Source organism: Euprymna scolopes, chromosome 32 (assembly GCF_053919585.1).
Source record: "Euprymna scolopes isolate OS-2025 chromosome 32, ASM5391958v1, whole genome shotgun sequence".
Taxonomy (NCBI): domain Eukaryota; kingdom Metazoa; phylum Mollusca; class Cephalopoda; order Sepiida; family Sepiolidae; genus Euprymna; species Euprymna scolopes.
This window is the reverse complement of record NC_136513.1, coordinates 74,399,309-74,421,494: the sequence shown is the minus strand read 5'-3', so window position 1 is coordinate 74,421,494 and position 22,186 is coordinate 74,399,309. Positions and strand designations below refer to the sequence as shown.

Here is a 22,186-nt window from a genome sequence, read left to right as displayed (position 1 = left end):
AAAATACTTTGTTACACCCCCATCCCTATGTTAAGAATGGCGACGACCACTGAAATTCATTAATACATTGGAAAATGTCTAATTAACCTTCGGACCAAGATCACAGTGCAGTAACTGTTCTTGCTAGACTTCTTCCACCTTTTCTGTCCTCGGTCAGTGGAGGAGAAATCCTTCATGATAGATGATTTTTATTTTTGTTCTTATGCGGAGTGCCCCTTTTAGGGAGCTGGATTTTCCCCGCATTAAAAATCGACCTTGTGTCCAACTGACCAACTCTGCCCTCGTGGAGAGGCAAGGAAATGGAAACTACTTGTCGACCATTTCCGGTTCTTCCCGTCGTTTGCCGGTCACACCCGAGTAACTTCGTGGAAATTGCGTGTTGATAAATGCAGAAGTACTTAATAGTTTTTATTCCAATTGCACTTTTCGTGTTCTTAGTTTCTTAAAATAAAGTTATTCTTCGGACTTGCCAAAAGAAAATGGTTTGAAAACAAGTTATCTCCCCTTAATGACATTGCCACAAATACCGTTTCAAAAATCGAGATTACATTTTTAGTAAAAGGTTATCACTATACAAGAAATAATTTGTTTTTAGGGTTAAGGAAGAGCCTTTTTAGTACTTTAGGAAAAGCTATCGTGTTGAAATAACGTTATTTAGAAAGCCATTCTTAACAAGGTGTTTGCAACTATTCTGCATCGTAAAATTTGAATTCAACTTGAAAATACTAAGAAAATTAGTAGGGTAGCTTTTCTGCAGAAGTACCTTTGGGTTTGTATTACTGTACACATGGATTCGAAAAAGTTGTCAACAAACAATTATATAACAAATGTTATCAAAGGCAAGATAAATTACTTTTCTACCTAACTGGATATGTTTTTTTAGTGTTTTTAATGTAACATCAGCTCGAAAAACCGTGTGTACTGTGTACCGATACTGGAAAATTTAAAATGGTGCCGGACTCTCTGCTGAACACAGTAAGTTTGAGAAAATGAATTAAAAATAAAAATATATGCAAAATATTGTTAGAAACTCGCTCAATATATGTTATTATGACATAGGTTGACATATATTCGGTGGGTTTTTAACAGTATTTTGTATATATTTTTTATTTTTAATTCATTTTTCCAAACTTACCGTGTTCAGCACTCAGCAGAGAATCCGGCGCAATTTTAAATTTTCCAGTACATCGGTAAACACTTTTTTCGAGCTGAATAAACATTTTACATTAAATAAAAACACTAAAAAATTATCGAGTTAGGTAAAATAACTTATCTTGCCTTTGATAACATTTATTTATTTGTTTTGACAACTTTTTTTAATCTGTTGTATAATAATACAAACCAGCACCTTTTTATGTTAATTTTAAAGTCTGTCCTTTAACTAGAAAATTATAAATTTGTGTTATCGGTCTTGAACTTATGCTTGTTTTCATTTCAGCGTTTCACGAAGTAAAACTTTTTTTTTCCTTCAGGCCAAAATAACAGTGTAGTATCTGTTCTGATGCTACACTAAACCTTTTCTGTCCTCGGTCAGTGGAGGAGAAGTCCTTCTAGACTGAGAATTTTTATTTTTGTTCCTATCCAGAGTACCCCATTTTGGGGAGCTGGATTTTTCCCACATAACACCGACATTGTGTAACTTTGCCCTCGTGGGGAGGCAAGTAAATAGGAACAATGTTGTGTAAGTAAAAACTGTTCGGAAGAATTTAATTATATAAAAATGATCGTCGATTTTGGCGCTTCTACACTATTGGGACGAGATTTCGGAAATCGTAAAACTGGTATCTACGTATTCCTCGTATTTTTAAGATTATATCTAGAAATTATGAAAATCGATAAGGTAGAAAATTATTAAAAATAAAAAAAATAATTTGAAAACGATCGTATGACACAAGAGTTGAAAAGGGAGGTAATTTTCCGTTTTGATTTTAAACAAGATGGCAACAAATTTTCACATGATTAAAGTTTAGTTTAATAATTCAGTAATATTCGGGTAATTTCAACTGCATAATTTGGGAGCTACCATTGTAACTTAACAAAAAAAATCAGTTGAAACCATTGTTTTTCTGAAAATTCCATTTATCGACTACAAAATCTCGTCCCAATTCTGTAGAAGCGCCAAATGGACAAAAAAATTAAAGTGCGACTCCTTTCTTTAATATCGTTAGTCACATCAGTTTTTGAACACTTCCTAGCACTAATTACCGTTTCTCGTTTGCAACTGGGTCAATATAATAAGGACAGTTATTGGCAAGTTTATAAAACAGGGCCCAATTCGACTGCTTCTGATTTATTGAACAGATTGGAAATGAAGCCATTGCCAAATAATGTAAGCATTAAACGAAACATTTTTTCTTCGACTTAATGTTTGGACCAATTATTTTTTACAAATTGTTAGATGAAAGTACAGAATAGCTACAAAACACTCTCCTCTTATTAAGAATGCATTTCTAAATAACGTTATTTCAGCGGGATACACAATATCTGTCAAACTTAACCAAAATAGATTTTTTAAAAAAAGAGTGATTTCTTGTCTTTTTACTGAAAAAAATCTTATAAAATCATTTTCGTCTGCAATAGACTAAAAAGAGGACCTCTCCACTATGATCAGAAGAGGATTATAACGGCTACCCAAGAACAAAGCTTGATAACCAATGCTTTTAAAAGTGGTCTCAGCAATGACAAGTGTAGTTTCTACCACACAAGTAGTGTAAGCCACCTTACATCCAGTTCTAAGGTTCTGCTGAGTGGCAGCTACTATACGACCCAAAATGGAGCATGTAAATATCTCTACTGGACGATTTGTAAAAAGTTGAATATCTAATGCGGCAGTAAGTCCTGGGAGCATATACTAGAAAGAACAATTGGAAATAAGTCGGTAAATATACAGATACGCTACAATAGAACAACGACCACTCTAATTTGATTCTTTAGAGGTAATCCAGGTCGCTGACAATGAATCTGATAATCAAACCCGGGGCAAATTTACCGTTTGCATGGTATTAACCCCTGAACCCACGAACTGCTTTCCGCCATTTTACAGCTTCTGTTTACGCTACACCATCCACCATGACTCTACAATTCCTACAGCTATGTACTTCAAAAACAGCTATTAAACCTGACATAGTTATACGGTGTGAGGAGAAAGAAGCAATTTTAGTAGAACTTTGTGTTCCCAATGTAGCTGGGTTAAACCGAGTTGAGATGACAAGATAACGAAATAGCAAGGTTTTATGACATGAAAAGAAACTGAAATCTTGGATTTCTGTATTTCCAGTAATTATAGGAACAACTGGCCTCATAAAAAAAAAGTTCTAAAAACTATTTCGCAAATATATCTGAAGGCAAGAGAGATTCAAATAATTGTATTTAAAGGGACCGTTAGAACCATAAAAAGATCTCTCTGGTAGAATATGTGAGATAGCCAGTGAATGTGTCTTCCGATAGGATGCCATATCCTCAGCTTGGACAAAATAAGAAAATTAAAAAAAACTCGTGATAACTAACCAAAAATAAAAAAAAAATACCATTACTAACCCTAACCCAGAAAGGCCAAGAAATATGTAGGAAAACTGGAGAAGGGGTTGAAAATATCGCAAATTATAACTAGTTGTTGCATTTGTTTATAAAGATGACAGCTGTTTTTTTTTTTTGTTTGTTTTTTCATAGAATGGCGGTAATTTCGGTGTTTTGTGAATTTGAATTATCGTTCTTCCTTACCAAGCTTCTTTTTCTATTTGATTACAAATAGATCAATTACTTTTTTTTCATTTCATTTCGAAACAATTTCTAAATAATTTACGTAACTGAAATAGCAATTATCCTAGTACTCCTCTGTTATGTTAAAATAAACTTCTGTCCATAATTGTTTACATTGTTCATTAGCTATTTGTGCTTTACGATGAATTCCTTGGAATCACTTCTGATTAATGTTTATCAGTTTTAAAATATGGAAACGAATTGGCCGTTTTTCACAATAACAAAATACAGGTGGAACGATTGTCACTAAAAAAAAACACAAAAAAAAACACTGCATCTTTATTTTTAAATTTTTATTGAAAAAATCAATTCAGGTGACTTGATTATATAGTAGGGCTGACACTTATGCAAAGTAACCCCTATTAACCTCAATCCCTGCCTCCATATGCCTTTTCCACCATCGCCGGTGAACATTTGGTGGATGGCGGCAATCAGGTTGGTTTTTGTGCTGTGGAAGGTCATGTCGGTGATGTTCCAGACGTATGACTAAACAAAGTAGTCCACCAGCGGGTTCAGGTCGAGAAGGGCCAGTGAGAGAAGGATACAAAGTCATAACACTCCTTCTGAAGCCAAGCCTGTGTTACTTTGGATTTGTAGGCCTGTGCCGAGTCCTGCTGCAACACTCAGGGTTTGCCAGCAGCCACCTAATTGCACCAGGGGATCACTACACCCTTCGGCACATCCAGGTACACTTAGGTGTTGACTTACAAGCAAACTTCGAAAATGTGAAGTGGCATGATGAGACCCTCATTGGAAACCACAAAAATCATAACTGTGGCCAGAGACTTTTTCATCCGTCTAGGCACCACTAGGTGTATCAGAATTTTTTGGGAATTTTTGACACCCCTAACACAAAACTGCGAATAAAATATAAGAAACTCGTGACTTCTCTTTTTGAAGTTGTTTATTTTCTTTATGGAATATACTTCCAAAATAAACTATTAAAGTTGTTTAAAAAATAATAGAAATATTTTATTTTTAAAAAAAAATGTTTACAAAGTGCCGGCGTACCTTCATTATGCGCCCATTTTTTTTTTTTTTTTTTTTTTTTTTTTACGTAATGAAATCAATTGAATTTTAGGAGTTAATTTATTTTCAATTTTTAAACTTTAAAAATCTATCAAAATTTTTCTATTGGTTTAATTTTTACGATATTTACAGGGTCAATGTGAAATTTTATGCTCTTTCCAAAAGAACAAATATAATATTTTAGACAAGCGTTTTCTTTTTTGTTTGTTTGTTTTTTTAAATTCACCCCCCCCATTTTGAAATGTCTATTAAAATTTAAATGATTAATTTACTCACCAAAGTTTTATATATCACAAATTGAAGATAAAAAAGATCAATAAATAAAATATTCTAATTTAAAACAAAGTGTTTTTTTGAAATTTACCTGTATTTTTTTTTTTTTTTTTTTTTTTTAAACCATGTTGATTTTTTTTTTTTTTTTTAAGTGGAAGCTTATGTTATGCTTAGAATGTCAAGTAAATATCGGACGCTTACGACAATTTTTCTATTTAATTCAATGTTTTCTTTTTTAGATATTATTTAAAAAAATGCACTCGATAAAGAAGTATTAAAATATATCCATCAAAAACTCGTGTATTTCATTAAGAGAATAAAAAAAAAAAAATTTTAAGCGGTGGACTGTTTTTTTTTGTTTAACTGCAAAACTTATAAGTGAATGTATTCAGTTTTTAACTACGGACACACCAAAACACTAATTTTGGTTTACAGCACGCAATAAAAAGAGATATTATGTCCCTTTAAAGCCACAGGTATATAAAGGTGAATAAAATCAGACCTGTCTCCCTTTATTTGAACAATTAAAAAAAAAATCTGAGTTCGCATTTTTTTTAAATCCTTGTTTAAAAAAGTATTTTATTTAAAAATGAGGTGGAATATAAGTATAAATATGGATGAATTCTTAACAATGAACAATTGAAGTACTCATCGAATAGTAATGTTTATAGGTAAGTGATTTTTTGGAATTTATATATTTTTCATAATTGAAGTAAGTAAAATTTCGTTGATTTTCTTTAAATCTTTTTTAAAGAAAACCGATTTTAAAAAACATATTGCATAATTTGCTATTAAACCTGTTATTTCTTTTTACATTTGGTCTTTGCTCTTTTAATTAAAAAAAAATTAGGGTTTGAATTACATTTTTCAAGAAGTTATAAACTTCGAAAGACGGTAAGTCTAAATATTCCAGTGTTTACTACGAATTTTTACTGACGATTTCTGACACTGCTATCTAGGCACGTCCCTGTTATTCGTGGCAATAAAGCAATGCATTTTGAGGGTGCTGGTAATGGTCCTGTTGTCCTAGCTTGGATCGGTACAGAGGACAGAGCATGAGTTGTAGCGGCACATCTCCGATCTAGCTCCTTAAACATTGTTACTTTCAGAAATGATAGAAAGCTCCTATCGCTCTTGAGATTTGTGCAAAACTGGCCAACCAGTAGATAGTCTGCGATAAAAATAAAAAAACGGTAAAACGAAAATGGAATCGTGTCGTCTTTTTTAGGGTGACAATTCTATCGTCCCACCCTGTATTTTGAAACTGGTAACATTAATCAGAAGTTACTTTTCTAGGGCATTTATTGTGAAGAAGCACAAATATCAGCTGACGGAGAAAGTAAACAAAGACGGACGAAACTTGATTTTAATTCTTTGTTCGAAGTAACCTGTTTAAATAAGGCCTTCATGTCGTCCACCTTTTTAATATGAATTCAGTACATATGCAACCCCCTCCCCTACGTAGGCGAGTTGGTTTGGAAAACCAAATAAAATCCAACAAATTATGTACAATAACGGCAAAACCAGTTTCCAATATATAAGTAATAAATATTATCTCTACCTTCTTGTTCAAATATCCACGTATGAAGTTCATGGCCTGACCCACGACCTTGTTCGTCAGGATTAAATTATGCCTCCTCTCCGCCTCCTAAAAAAAACTAATACCTTTATCTCCAACAATACAGATAATCCTTCGTGAAAGTTTTTTTTTTGGGGGGGGGGGGGGGCCAAGTCGGACTTAGTTTCAAAAGGCCCTTTTTTTTTTTTTTTTTTTTTTTTTTTTTGTCCTTTTATCCCAAACCCGGTTCTCATGTATTTATTGTCTCTCTGTTTCTATTTTCGTTTTTTCTCATTTATATACTCTATCCCAATTTTTTAGCGGTGGGGACTGGGGCCCACATCGGTGGACTTTTATTTTATTCCACCAAATCCATCATTTACCATTTCTTTTAATGTTTAATCTATTTCAAACTTATTGCACAGTAAAAATAGTTTAAAAAAACGTCATTTTTCTTATTTCGAATTGTTTAATCAAGTAAAAATTTAATTTTTATACTCGATTACTAAATTTAAAAAGTTATTTTAGCAAAATTACCTTACAATTTAATACACAAAATCATAAAAATTGATTTGAATTTTTAAAAAATATTCGGAAGTCCACTGATGTCGACCCACTGCTATGAATGCGAAATAGGAGCATCATCAGCGAGAAAAAAAACAACAAACAAACGTAAAAACGGGGAGACAACTAGTGAGAACCCAAAACTAAAATCTCTAGATCCATTCTGTTAAAGTTTTGTTTCCCAAGTATTTACCCGTTCCCTGATGCTTGGGATGAAGGCCTTCTGCAGTTGGAACTTTTTGATTCTCGATTTATGATGCCTTCCTCCCATAACACGACAATTAAGGGGGGGGGGCTTATGTAGCTTGTGTGTGTGTGGGGGGGTATGTTAGGGTGACATTCAACTTGCTGTGATCGTTGCTAAGTGATGTTGATCGTCGTTGAAGTCGATCTCTTTGCGTTTTTGTCATGATTTGGCATCTCGGTAAACGTGCAAAATAGTTGGTTGTGATTGTTGGAGAGAATTAGAGTGCAGTCTTAAATATTCAATTGTCAGTGTGGATTTTAACGCAGCACAAATATCGACAACTTTAATGAAGGAGTTTTGTTGAAATTAAAAATATGGATTTTATTTAAAAGGGTTGTTGAATTTATTTTCAAACGAAACCGAATTTACTATATGTCAAGAAAAAACAGAACTTACCTCAATATTATGTATAGTTATTAAAAAAATGACCATGTTCAATATTTTTTGTTCATGCTGTTGCTGTATGTTCCGAATTTGTGGCCTTGGGAAGCCATCAGTTGACAGTTTAGTTTCACTTGTTTCGTTTAGACGGTCGACGTCGTGATATCGGACTACGTTAGAAGTTAGGGTACTTGTTTAATTCAATAAAAATATTGAAAAAAAAAAAAAATTGTATGTACTCGTCATGGAATAAAATTTTCATACAAAAAAATCACCTATTTTTTTTATAGAGGAAAATCAAATTTTAATGAGATCGATCGTATCGTGGCCATCTTGCCTATTTCGAGGACGAGGAGGGGGTACCTTTTAAACGAAAAAGTAATTGACAAAATGAAAAAGGGATTAAAAAAGGACATTAAAAAAAACTAAAATAGTTATCTATGTATTTTTTCTGATGTTTCAAAATAATCTCGTCAAATTTTGACAAACTTTAAGCGATGATTGGAACGATCTCTCCTGGCGCCCGTTCCGCATGCGCAAAATAGGCAACATGGCAGAGCGCTCGTTAACGTTTTTTTTTTTTTTTTTTTTTTCTCTCTCTGTAAAAAAAAAAATTAAAAAAAAAAAAACATTGATCAAATTAAGTGATTTTCATTTTTTTTTTTTTTTTTTTTTTTAATATTTTGATGAAACTAAACAAGTACCGGAGTTAGTGATCCCGGTGATGCTAAGTTAAACAGAGCTGAGAGGGAAAAGATGCCAAAATACCAAGGTCTTATGTACAACATGACAAGCAACTGGAATCTCAGGAAGAACTCCATTTCAGTAAATACAGCTGCCGCTCCCGTCTCCTTAATTGAGAGCAAAAAAGAGATTTAACCCCCCCCCCAATAAAAAGGCGAGAAATAAAAAATGACCCACCTCCATATAAAAAATGAAATAAAACTTAACTTTCCTTGCGCACACAGGACTCAACAATGAACCCCCCCCCCCAACCAAAAAAAAAAAAATTAACGAGACCAGATTGACTTGTAAACAATATTCAAAATGGCGACAAGTGAAGTTATAAGGAATACATGGGAAAATTTAGATCTTAATATGATGAGAGATCTATTTGCCAGCGACAATTTTAAATGTGATATTTATTCGAAAAAAAAAAAAATCAACTTTTTAATGGCAAGTCCTCATTTGGTCTTCCAGGCCACACATTGCCCACTAATATTTAATTTCTTTTAAAAGTCAGTTTTCTTTATTAGAATTATTTCAGTAATCATTTAAAATTTTCACTTGACTTTTTTTTATTTTTTTTAATTTTCATTTGAAAAATTATTCAAGCTAATTTCCATAAATTTCCAGTGTAAAATTTGCCTTGTTTGGTTATAACCGTTTGGTGCCGTAGGGGCGGTCTGTTGATGGCGGCCCACGACCAAAAATTCCGAATAGGACAAGCAAGAAATTTAATATCTTATCTTTCAAATTCTTAGCGGATTCTCGTATATTAAGATATGTAAAATGGGCAAATATTCAAATCATAAAGTAAAATATTCAGAGCAGACGATTTTTCTTCAATTTCAGCTGATTGCCCTTGATTGGTTAATTTGAGACCATTCCTTAATTGTGATTGTTGGAAACAAACATGAAATGTTCATGTCATTCAAAACCACGTGTCAATAGACTGTATCATTTCCGGAATGAATATCGGCTTTTTTAAAAAAAAATTTTACCTTCCGTATTCAGCGATTTTTAAACTCAAATTGTTGTTTAATAAATTGTGACGGTCAGTATGTTTTTATTTCTTATGTAAACAATATTAATTACATATTTTATTTAAATTAAAATACAATGTAAAATAAAACAATTTTATAAATTCTGTTTATAAAAAAATTGTTGAAAAAAAAAAATGCAGTGAAATCTACCAGAATGCATTGCGATTTATGCTTAAACAAAACGGCCATTTCAATCTTTTGTTAATAGTAATATAAAAAAAAACCCTCAAATTTTGAAAGGGATTTGAAAGCCTTGAAACTTAACTTTCAAATTCTTAGCGGATTCTCGTATATTAAAGGTGTTTACATTCAATAATTTTATTAATAGATTAAAATAAAATATAAAATTTTGATAAATTAGTGATCAAACGACACACAAATAGTTTTAAAAAGAGCAAAGTGAAATAAAAATCAAAGCCTAAAGATTCCTTAAGTTAAAGAGAATGTCATATTTCTCTAGAAAACATAAGGGGAAGGCAATTAAGTTATTATTTTGACAGTTTCTGCTCTTGTCTACCGATTCGTGGATTTCATTTTTTTTCTCATCGAAACAGTAAAATTTTTTCTTGAATTAAAAAAAAAAAAAAAAAAATTACGTAATTTTCAGAATTTTTCATCTTCATTCCGTGACTGGTATGTACATCTGAGACATTTCTGTAATTTTAAATGCCGCCATAAGTGGCAATCTGAATAAGCACCAAAGTTAACTTAATATATTTGAATTCTGGTGAGAGGGGGAGGGGGTAAATGTTCTGATTGGTTAGTTAGTACATGTGGAGCTTACACACCGTGCTACTTTTTAGATGGGATTTTCTAGTTAAGTTCAATTTATGACAGTATCTTTTTTTTTTTAATTAAGTGAAAGTACAAAATATTTAAAAAGTCCCTCTTCCTATGTTAAGAATGGCTTTCTGAATATAAAATTATTATAGCACAGTCCGTAAACTAGACTACATATCAGTTAAGTAATAACAAATCTTCTCTTCAACACAAAAAATTGATTAAATTATTTTCTTTTAAATGTTTAATTTATTCTCAATATATTAATAATTCCTACTGATGTTTTAAAAATGTCTTTATCTATGCCTAAACCTGAATATAGATTCCATGAACAAAGTTTCTTTCTTAGAATTGCACGTCTGTGTAACTGTCTTCCGTTTGTCTGCTTTCCAGCTGACTACAATATGGTTGTTTTCAAGTCCAACGTAAACAAATTCTTGATAAGCTGTTCCACTTAAGTTAACAAATTTACCGAATTTCCATTACTAACGATTACTATAATGTCCAATTGACTACTGTACACTCTTAACCTTATCCTCGAGTGGTCTCTGGGCCTTGATAAGTGGTGATGCCCATGTAAAAAAAATATATATATAAAAAAAAAATAATACCACACTTTTTTTTCTTAGGAGCCAAAGATCTGCTCAGCGTCGATTGAGTAGTGTGAAGTGGAAGTAAAATGATATTAATTGGAAAAGAAATTTGGTTAGATTCTCCCCTATCATCTCGAAGCACACCCAGCATTTTTTTAGAAATCAAGGAGAATCACTGTGCACTCCTGTTCCAAGCCCTGAACCCCCTTTTTTTTTTTTTTTTTTTTTTTTTTTTTTTTTTTACAAAGGCATTTTAAACAGTTTTAATTTCTATAATTCAAGTTGATAGAAAATGTATTTTTCTGTGGATGTCAAGCATGAACACTGGCTCCACAATAATAGTGCACGTTTTTAAAATGAAACATAATTCAAGTATCCTGAGTATTGGAGTTGCAGAATATATATATATATATATATATATAAATTAGCAGTTCAGTCCGGATTTGCTCAGCCCCTATGTACTGTTCATAACCTTATGTGCGTATGTGTATATATATTAAAAAGTTTGACTCCTGTCCAGGTAACCTACATCTAAAATTTCAAGTGTTTAGACTCAAAATTAGCAGAGGAGTTTGGTAGAGTCTGCAACAGTCAACTCTTTCAACTTTAACCTATTGGCAGCCAAATTTTAGCCAAAAAATGTATTAAAAAGCTTGCTGCGTGTCTGAATACCCTTTATGTAAAATTTCAAATATTTAGACCAAAAATTGGCTGAGTAATTTGGTAGAGCGCAAAGGTCAAATTTTTTAAAACTTTGATCCCAATTTTGACCCCTTAACATTTGTTTTGGGCTGAAATAAAATTCAAGTTTGATCCATGTCCAAGGAACCTACATCTAAAATTTCAAGTTTTTAGACCCAAAATTGACAGTTTGGTAAAGTTGTCAAAGGACAAATTTCTGGTTGAAAACTGATTAAAAAGATTTTCCCAAATCTCCATACCTTTTATGTCAAATCTAGAGTTTGTAGACTGAAAATTGACAGTTTGGGTGGGAAATGTACAGAACACACACAACACAATGCAATACACAGAACACAACACACAACTCAGCACGCACACAATTTCATTTTTATAGATACATAGATATATATTAGGAGGGACTGCAGCTTCGATACATTTATTAATTTTTGAAAAATGAATTACTTTTGGTCTCATCTTTGGTGTTCTGGCATTTTGGTTGATGTGCATTTTGCCGAGCTGATGCACTTGAAGGTTGGCGGTCACATCGTCCAAAATGTGAGAATAATATACAAGATGAGAACATTAGTTTGAATAATCCAAATAAAACGAGCCTTGCTATTGCCAAATAGCAATGAATATTTAGTATCATTTTTTTTATTTATCTGTATATATGTATGAAGTGGAGGGTATTTTTTTGCACTGACATTTAGATTAAAAAGTCAACTTTCTAATAACTCCATTATATCTATACAATTGACGGATGAGGGTTGACTAATTTGCATATTGCTTTGCAAAATGACATCTCATTAGATTAAATTTTTTTGTATTCAATTTTTTTTTCATTTTACTATTTGTATTTTGGAATATTTTTTGGTGCTTGTGCAGTTTATGAGCCAAACTTTTTTTCTACAGTATCTTGTTTATAAATTTTTAGGTGAAAGTACTGAATAATAAAAAAAAAAATCTCTTCCTCGCCATGTCCAGAATGGCTTTATAAATGTTATTTCAACATGGTCCATACACTGTACAAGTACTTGCTTTCTATATCATTACCACTATCAACCAAAGTAAGAGTATATCAGCCATGTGTATGGAAGTGAAACCTAATTGTTGAGGGTTGAGAACCCTTGAACAATGCACGATCATTTGCTTTGTGGATTTTGCTGCAGCATTTTAACTCTGATCCGAGGCGCTCTATGAGTGATAATACATGCAGATAAATTTGTCGTAGCTGCTTAACCTCATCGAAGCATATTACCATTCCATGTAGAGAAAAATTCACTGTTATGACCAGGTATTGGAGTTCTTTGACATCCACGCTACAGCTAGACGGGGTTGTGTTCTTTTGCCCACTCTGACAGGATCATCCACAATGCATTTGCTGATTTTTCTGGTGTTTCTGTTGGCTGCAACTTTGTCCTGACTTTATTCTGATATAGCCATTCTTAAAGAAAACATTGTTAACATGCAATCAGGCATAAATAAATTGCAACACTTTACGTTTAAGCTTGGTATGAAGGTAAATGTTATGAAAATATAAAAATCTCCTCATAAGATTCCTACTCTGATTCTTCTTAGAGGTTGATCATTTCAAATACCTGGGCTCAATGTTTGTCGGTTAAGTTGATCTCGACGTTCAACTTAGCAATGCCTGGCATGCTTTCAGTTGCCTATTAACTCGATTTGTAGTCTCATCTTGATATCACAATACGCATGAAAGTCCGGATTTGTCTGGCACTTGTTTGGATGATCCTCCTATTCAGCTGAAAGACCTGACCAATGAGATCCGCGAATCACAAATGGTTGGTAATGTTTGAGCTCTACTTCGGCCGAATTCTGCAGGTCTGCTGGAGCCAACCAAGTACTTTTGAAGAGATTTTGTTGGTTCATCCATGTTGTATGCCGCAATACAGATCATTCACAAAGCAATAGCTACAAAGCTGTTCCAAGATTGGTGAAGACTCTCAGGAAGCCAGCTAAAGACATGGTTGCATACCATCAAAACTGACGTTGAACCTATCTCCAGTCACAAGTCTATGGCGTTTGGCGCTGATCTTGACTGCTGCAAACCGTTTCGTGTGATCTGCATTCATTCAGGAGTGTTCTATGGGAGCAGCCGCCAAGTCAAGAAAGATTAAGTCTGGGTAGTATAGAGATGTGTCAAAAAGGAAACTTTGATGGTATGGTCACATGAGTTCTTAAGTTAGTAAATGTATACCAGTTGAAGTAGGAACGATTTCTAATTTATAAATATTTACGAGTACATATGGAAATTCTATCTGCACAGTAGAGATGTGTGCAGAACAGGAGATTTCGATGACCATGTTCAAAGAAAGAGTAAAACTTGTGGAGAATACTCTGTTTTAAGTTTGTTTTAAAAATGGAACAGAAATAAAATTTTGTTCCGTTTTTACGTCCAATTCGCCGTTCACATCTGACATGTCAATTTTTCTAGGTTTTTGGGTATGCTGGCAAGTTTGGGGGTGTTTATTCTGAAAGTCATTCTTAACATGGGAAGATTGGGGGGGGTCTATTCTGACAGTTGTTCTTAATATGGAAAGGTTGGAGGTATCATTTCCGAAAGCCGTTCTTAACATGGGGGGGGTTGGGGGGTTTATTCATTGTACCTATTTACAATGCCTCCCCATGGGACAGAGTTAGATACCAGGGTCGTTTTTTAACGTGGAGAAAAGGTACAAAAATAAAAAGTTGTCTCGGTCGTGAAGGACTGCTCCTCCACCGAAAGAAAACAAGAAATGGAAGTGCAGCATCTGAAGAACAGATACTACACTTTGATCTTGGCCAAAAGCATACTCGAAAACCTATAAAAGTCGACATTTCCAATGAGTTGGACTTGTATAAAAAAAATACCAAAAAGGTATACCAAATTGACTTTTTCGTTTAAAAATTAAATTATTTGCTTTTTGTTAATAACATTTTATAAAAATTATATATAAAAACAAAAAACTTTATGTATAAAAAGTACGATTGTTGAATGTTGTTCGTTCGATGACTTACGATTTTTGAGGTCAAGTTAAAAAGAAAGGATTAAAACGGAACGAAATTAAAATGTCCGTTCCACTTTTATAACAACCGTAAAACAGCATTCTCTGCAAGTTTCATCAAAGAAAGCAGGAGTTTTTGGGTTAGTAGATGTAAAACAGTTGAGGTAGCAGATCCAGTTCATGAGAAGGCCAGAAAACATGGGAATAAGTCATAAATATGAACTCGAGAGAAAAATGGTTAAAGACCTGTACAAAAATAGGTTAATTTGGAAAAAGCCGTTCAACACCTGCCAGCATGTAGTAAAAAAAAAAAAAAAAAAAAAAAACGAACATTAAACCGAATATGGTTATTCAAAACAAAAAATATTTAATACAAGATATAAGCATGTTAACTTGATTGTGGGTTAAGGGGGTGGTCGGGTATCTTGTTATTTAAGGAACTAAGATAAATGTCATATCAAAGAAACCCCATTTTAATTCTATTTAATTTAGGCTCTTCCAGTCCGGTACCATCCCTGACTGTCTGACACTTTATTTAGCGCTTCCACGCTATTAGAACGAAATGTTATAATCGATAAATGGCGTTTTCAGATGATAAAAAAACAATGGTTTTTACTGATTTGTCAATTATAATAAATCACTATTGCTTCCAAATTATGCAGTCGAAATTATCTGAATATTACTGAATTATTAAAAATAAATAACTTTGTGTTAGCTGTTGAAAATTTTCGGCCATCTTGTTTTTAATAAAATAAATTAAAGCCGAAAATTACCTCCCTTGTGAACTCTCCTGTGTCTTACATAAGAAAATATGATCGTTTTCTTGAAATTCTATTTTCTTTAATAATTTTCTACCTTATTGATTTTCTAAATTTTTTGGATATAAAAATTACGAGGAATACGTAGATAACCATTGTTTTCATGTGAAAAATTTCGTTCTGATAGTGTAGAAGCGCCCTTTATTTTATTCGCAACTAATATTTACGGCATTTTAATGTGCTTATATCTTCAATGAAATATTTAATCTTACACAGTAATGTTTATCGGTTAAAATTATTTGTAACCTGTCAAATCGTAAATTAGGAATTCTCCGTAAATATTCGAAACTGATTTCATAAGGACTAAAGTTGTTTGATATTTTGGTATTATTATACAAACACCGTGACAGCGTTAGGGTTAGGATTAGGGTTAGGGTTAGGGTTAGGGGTTAGGGTTAGGGTTAGGGTTTGGGTTGGGGTTAGGGTTGGGGTTGGGGTTGGGGTTAGGTTTAGGGTTAGGGGTAGGGGTAATTCGCTGTCACGGTGTTTGTATAGTTTTACCGATATTTTTTGTATGGAATGAGCTCTCAATGTCAACATTTAATTTATAAATTTCAGTGTAATAAAAATGTTCTCGTTCTCCGTTACATTAAAAAGTAAATAAATAAAATCTTCGCGTTTTAAAAACGTAAAAGATGAAAATGATGTTCATTAATCAATGATTTTGTTTCCACTTAATTATCTACTTTTGATATTGATTTGGCCGGAGGGTGTGAGGATGTTAGCGGGATCAACGTGTTTCTTTCCCCACAATGTTTTTTTATGAAATGATTTTTCTCTTTCCCGACAACAGCTGTGTCCGGAATGTGTTTAGCTGACGTGTTATTTGTCAGCTGTACAAATAAAACGGGATCCAATCGAGCACTTGTTACGCTGTCATTTGTACGCTTTCTTTTGTTCTCGACTAATTTTGAACCGATTTTTTTCCCCCTTTTTAATATTTTATTTATGGACGAGCATAACGACGACTAGCAAAGCTGCTGTTTTTTTTTTTTTTTTTTTTCTTCCCCCGGGTGAGAAGTGGCGTAAATAACACGATAAAATAGTTTCAAACATTTTGTTAAACTTTATTTTTATTGAATGGAAAAGTTTTTTGGGTTTTTTTTCTTCCCAATTCAATGTAATAAAAAGAAAACTGATTTTTTAATTTATTTTGTGCATTATTGCTAATAGTTTTTTTTTTTTAACCCGAATGATAATCACATTGAGAGAGCGATGTTTATGTGAAGTTTTAATTGTATCTTGTGTAGCTTCTGATGTTTAGCCGAGCCCACAAAATTACAAGTTTCCGTTATAGATAAAATCAGTTTTGTATTGAATAAGCTGTCAGATAACAATGATGATGACAAAATTCTTGAAAACAATTTTTTTTTTTATATGTATGTTAAGGAAATTTCTACCTCAGTCACATAAATTTAGTGAAATGGGTTTCATCATTAATTTAAATGAACTTAAAAACTTTTAGTAATAATGAATAAAAAATATCTCGTACATATGAAAAGTCGACCGAAGAAATATAATCGCCATTTTCATGTCGAAACAAGAATGAGGACACATAACTAGAGTTCATATTTGTTTTTTGTTTTCTTTTTTGTTTTTTGTTTTCTTTTTTGTTTTTTGTTTTTTTAATTAAGTGTGGATTGGGAAGGGGGGTCCACTTTTAAATGTTTTTATTTTACAATCTTAACTAAAAAAAAAAAAAATATGAATTTGTTCTCGTTCTTTTAGCTACTCTTTTTGGATTTGTTTGGAAAGATGGAGAATTTTTCTGCTCAGGTTTTCATTTGGGTGTTTAGGTATGCTGACAATCGCTGTGTAAACCGATTTCATTTTCAATAATTTACATGATTAAAATAGGAAATAACCGATATTAAAATACACATTTCCATGAAACAAGCTGTTGGGGTGGGTTCAAATTACAGTCGTAAATATATATATATATTGACACGTACGTAGGTAATGTGCACCGAAAACCTAAAATTGTCCCTACTTTTTTTGTGATTTTTAAGATGTAGTTGTCAGTAAGGTCGTTTATTTTTAAGTTGCCCCTATTTTATTTTCAATTTGGGAGAACACCCAAAAGTCAGGGCAACATTTTTTTGTTGTTTAATCAACCAGTAATTATATTTAAATTATTTGAAAAGAAAATGGGAGAAAATAACTTAAAATCTTTATAATTTGCGATTCATTGTCAGTATGTAAATTGACACTCGCTAACACCCCCTCCTCAACCTCTGATTGTTTTGTGATTACAGTCAGTACTAAGCGACGATCCCAGACTTTCCAACCAAGCAACGCCCTCCTCCTTATTCTTGTTACTTTTGATGTTTATTTTCGATTGGGAAGGGAGTGTCCTCTTGACAGCATAAAAATGTCAAAATAACCTTTATTGCCACGTGTACACTTTATACTCGAATCGACAAACCCAGATGTTTATGTGTTTGGGTGATAATCATTTGAAATTTATTTCTTTGCTTAGAATTGATTAATCATGCCTTGGTTGAAATGCGTCCAAACATATCCATAAAAAGTTCTGTCAGTTCGCTGGTCTGTCGCGCTCGGATGTTGGTCTGTCGTGCTCAAGTTTAAAATTGTCTTTGATCGATCATGGCCATAAATGCAAAATTGCTGCAAAATATGGTTAATTGGTGGAAGCTAGAGGATTTTGACTATGACTACCTCTGCCAATAACTCCAAAGTTTGTTGTCTTTCCTGCGATTTCTTTTCTGATTTGCACAAGCACCTCATGTATGCATGTGCATAAAATGATGCACAATGTGATTCTGTGTGGCGCAGGCATATTTGTGCCCAACTGACGACAACCATCAAGGACTTGGCTCTCTCCAATCCACAGGTGGTTGGCTTCCAACAATGGGATCATGATTTGTTAACCATTGCATGTAAGCTCATGGAAAAAGGCAACTCAACCTGACCAGGGTGAACAACTTTACATATTGTTGCTAGGTTACAGGGGATTTAAAAAATTTTGTTTGGCAAATGCCGTATTGTCTCGACCAGTTGAGTTTTGTTGTTATTGCCAATATGTGACCTAGCGAAATCTGTTTTCATTCTTGAACAATGAAATGTTCAAATGCGATTTGTTTCAATATCAGTAGTTTTTGAGACCTGCTTCTAATGCAACGTTATCGATTCTGCATCATCCAGTGGAAACCTTAAAGAATTGTGGCTCTCTACCATATTTAGCATCATTTGATTGAAGCGCCTTCATTCATATTCGAATCCTAGTAACTATATAATCATTCTGACATAAATCATACAGTCAGTCATAAATGTGTTTTCTGGTCCTCTAGAAAGACTTGCAAAAGCAACATCTTTCGACCGTCACTGATTTTTGTGATTACATTTTCTTCAGTCTCATTTGCTTTTTTTTTTTTTTTTTTTTTTTTTTCAGGTATTTAACTTCACATTAAACTTACCTTAAAGCTGCTTATATTATACATATGATATATGATTAGGTTATCCGTGGATTTGAGAACCTTAAATTAAAATCACACGAAAATGTGACTAAATTTATTTATTTTTAGAATCATCACTTATCATCAAGGCACAATGGCCACTCAAGGATAAGGGTTAATGAATGTAACATGATAGTGTAGTATTCGTTAATGATGTAAATTGGGTAGAATTTGATTATTTATGGGGACGGCTCAACAAGAATTTGTTTACATTGGATTTGAAGGTTAGTGTTGTATTCAACCAGGAAGCAGGCCAGCAGAACAGTGTTCCACAGACAGGCAGTTTTGGGAAAGAAGCTTTGTTCATGGAATATACGTTTAGATTAAGGCACAGATAGTGGAGGAAATCGTATATAATGGTTGTAGCTAGTTAAGTGTTTTGTTTTTGTTTTGTTTTTTTTGTTATTTTTATTAAGTTTAAGGGGAGTTCAGTCTAGTACTTGCCATGAAAATAACATTTTTTCATCTATATATATATATATATATATATATATATGACAAAATGTGTGATCATTTTATGTATGTCTTGCAAAAGCTTTTTTCGCTGACACTGGGGGGGGGAGTACTATCGCTTAGATCTGTTTATATATCCCCTAGATAATAATATCTAGGATTTGGGAACGCGGGTCGCCTCTAGATTTATTTACGTCGATTTTTACAAAATTATTGCTATTTCAGCCCGTCTTGCGTTCATTCTGCTTTTTTGTATAAAACCGAAACTAATTCAAAGCTAAGGCTCTGTTCCCGGCATTCACACTGGAAAATGTCCAGAAGCAATCAGCTTTGATCAATGCGGGGGGGCCAAACTCCTTATATCAGACAATTGCTATTCAATCTGGACAATGGGAGCTGATTCCCCCCCCCCCAACATCTTGGGTAAAAAACCAGTCAAAGTTGGGTAAACAAACCCAAAAACTGCCCCGCAGCAAAAGTTAACTGTGCGACTTCTATTTGACCTCATTAATGAGGTCAAATAGAAGCAACAGAGTTAACTTTTACTGCGGGCACGTTTCAATTCTGCTTTTAATACTTAAATAAATAAATTCAAACGTGTTTCGGTTGCTCTTTGTTGGCCGAGCGGGTAACGTGTCAGGTTTTTTTGCACACTTTCTTTTCCACTTTCGCCTCAAGGTTTCGGGTTCAATCCTAACTACTTACCAAAACTTTTTTTTTTTTTTTTCTTTTTTTAAATCCCCCCCCCCCAACACAAACACCCAGGCAACGATCTCTTTTTAAGAAGTTTTAACATTTTTTTTTTTTATTTATTTTTTTTTTTATTCAAACAGGCTTCTTACTTCACTTATTCTTGTTTTGATTCCCCCGCTTAACACGCACACCTCTAAACACCCGGGCAACACTGGGTACCCCCCGCTAGTATATATATATATATATATAAGGGCAAAATGCGTGTATGTCTCTCAAAAACTTTTGACCGAAGCGACGGATCCTCACGAGATCGGTATTGTTTTAATACTCAGCCCTTTGGATGACAAATACTGAAAAATTGGCCAAAAATATTAATTCCTTCACCCTCAACTGGTCAGTTTTCTACAGGTGCTGGGGGGGGGGGATCGCCATTTTTGCAAATCATCGTATCTGTTGGATTGACCTCGCTTAATTTCAACGTTCTGAACTTCTGGTCGGACTGTGGAGACATCAGCAAATGCATCACTTTTTTTTTTTTTTTTTTTTTTTTCCCCCCCTCTGCATTATGGGTTTCAGCCTACCTGCCTACTACCACTTTTTTTCTCTCTCTCTCCACCAAAACTGCCTACTGTTTTCTCGCCCCACCCCTCACTACCAATTTACCCCCCACCCATTTTGGAGATGAGGATTGATTATTCATATTTGGATTCTTCAGACTACTATTCTCACGGTTGATATAACCTCCAACCTTTTTCAGGTATATCTTGTCAAACTCTAGAATGTTTCTGTCCTGGACAGAATTTTGAACGGAACCCTTTATTTACTTCACTGGGGTAGCATGCTCTCATTTCGTCGGCCATGACTGGATAGAAGTCCTAAGTAATTCGCTATTGTATTTTTCGATCACCCACACTGAGGATTGAACCTTTGACTTCCCCCCCCTCTCAAGTACCCTAATCACTGCATCATGGTTTCATACATTGACCAATATAGAATGACATTAATTTTGAGCAATACAATTATATACAGACACTACTTGTAATGGCTATCACTCTGATTGGCTTCAGTTGGCTTCCTTCTGAGCAATTACAGGATCTCTGTCCATGGCAGCCCAGTTCCGACCATCCTGCACTAGGTCACATGATATAGTTAGTCAATCCCAATTCCATAGTCAAAGATCAACTATTTGTGGGCCTGATAGTGCTACTAGGTTGCTTCTAATTGTCGCTGTACTGGTTTTTACTTTCTCACCAGCACATTTGTCAACCACATATGTAGGTAGGACTACTTAATGGATCAACTCTCTCTGAACACTGATGTGCATGATCAAGCCATCTTAGATGGCGTTATAAAAAGACAAATGGCAAGAGTTAGATCTTAAGTTGGTGTTCTATCTACGCAATGGCAGTGTAGAATGCAGTGAAGGCAATCGTTGTTGTGGCTCAAGTTTATGCAGATCTATCATTGTAACTGGCCATGTTTCGCCACTGTAGAAAATGATCATCTGCACCATAGACTAATCTGACCTTTAGTAGAACAATATATTCGGATTAATCAATATCATTGGTTATGATTGACTGGGCGACTGAATTTAATATTCCCTCAAAATTCCCTCCTTTTGGAGGAGGACCGTTCAATCCACCTGGGGTGAATGCTACTGGCATACATATAATATTGTGTCAGTTTGTGTGATAGTAATTAAAATGCACCAATCCAAAATAGTGTTTGATTTAAGATTAATTATTTCAGTTGATGAATCCATAATTTGGTTCTCCATTTTTTTTTTTTTTTTTTTTTTTTTTTTTTTTTTTTTTTTTCTTCTTCTTCTACAACTGCTTTGCATTGATTTATTGTTAAAATGAAACTTTGCTTGTTCATTGCTATAGTAGTGCTTCAAAAAGGCCACGTCAGAATTAATAGTTGTAATTTTTTATGAGCAACAAATGGCATCATTAAAATTAGCCTACTTGTCGGATACAAGTAAAACAAATATAAATGCAGTTTTTTTTTTTTTTTTTTTTTTTTTTTTTTTTTTCGCAAAATCAAATGAAATGTATCAAGAGAGTGTAATAACGAATGTGGTGTCTGCATCATTGTAATTGTTTGCATT

General features: G+C 33.5%; 1 protein-coding gene across 1 annotated transcript in view; it reads left to right on the top strand.

The window, feature by feature from the left end:
- Nucleotides 1–22,186, top strand: part of LOC145256439 (transmembrane emp24 domain-containing protein 10-like) — a 34,599-nt gene that overhangs the window by 853 nt on the left and 11,560 nt on the right. The window lies entirely within an intron of this gene.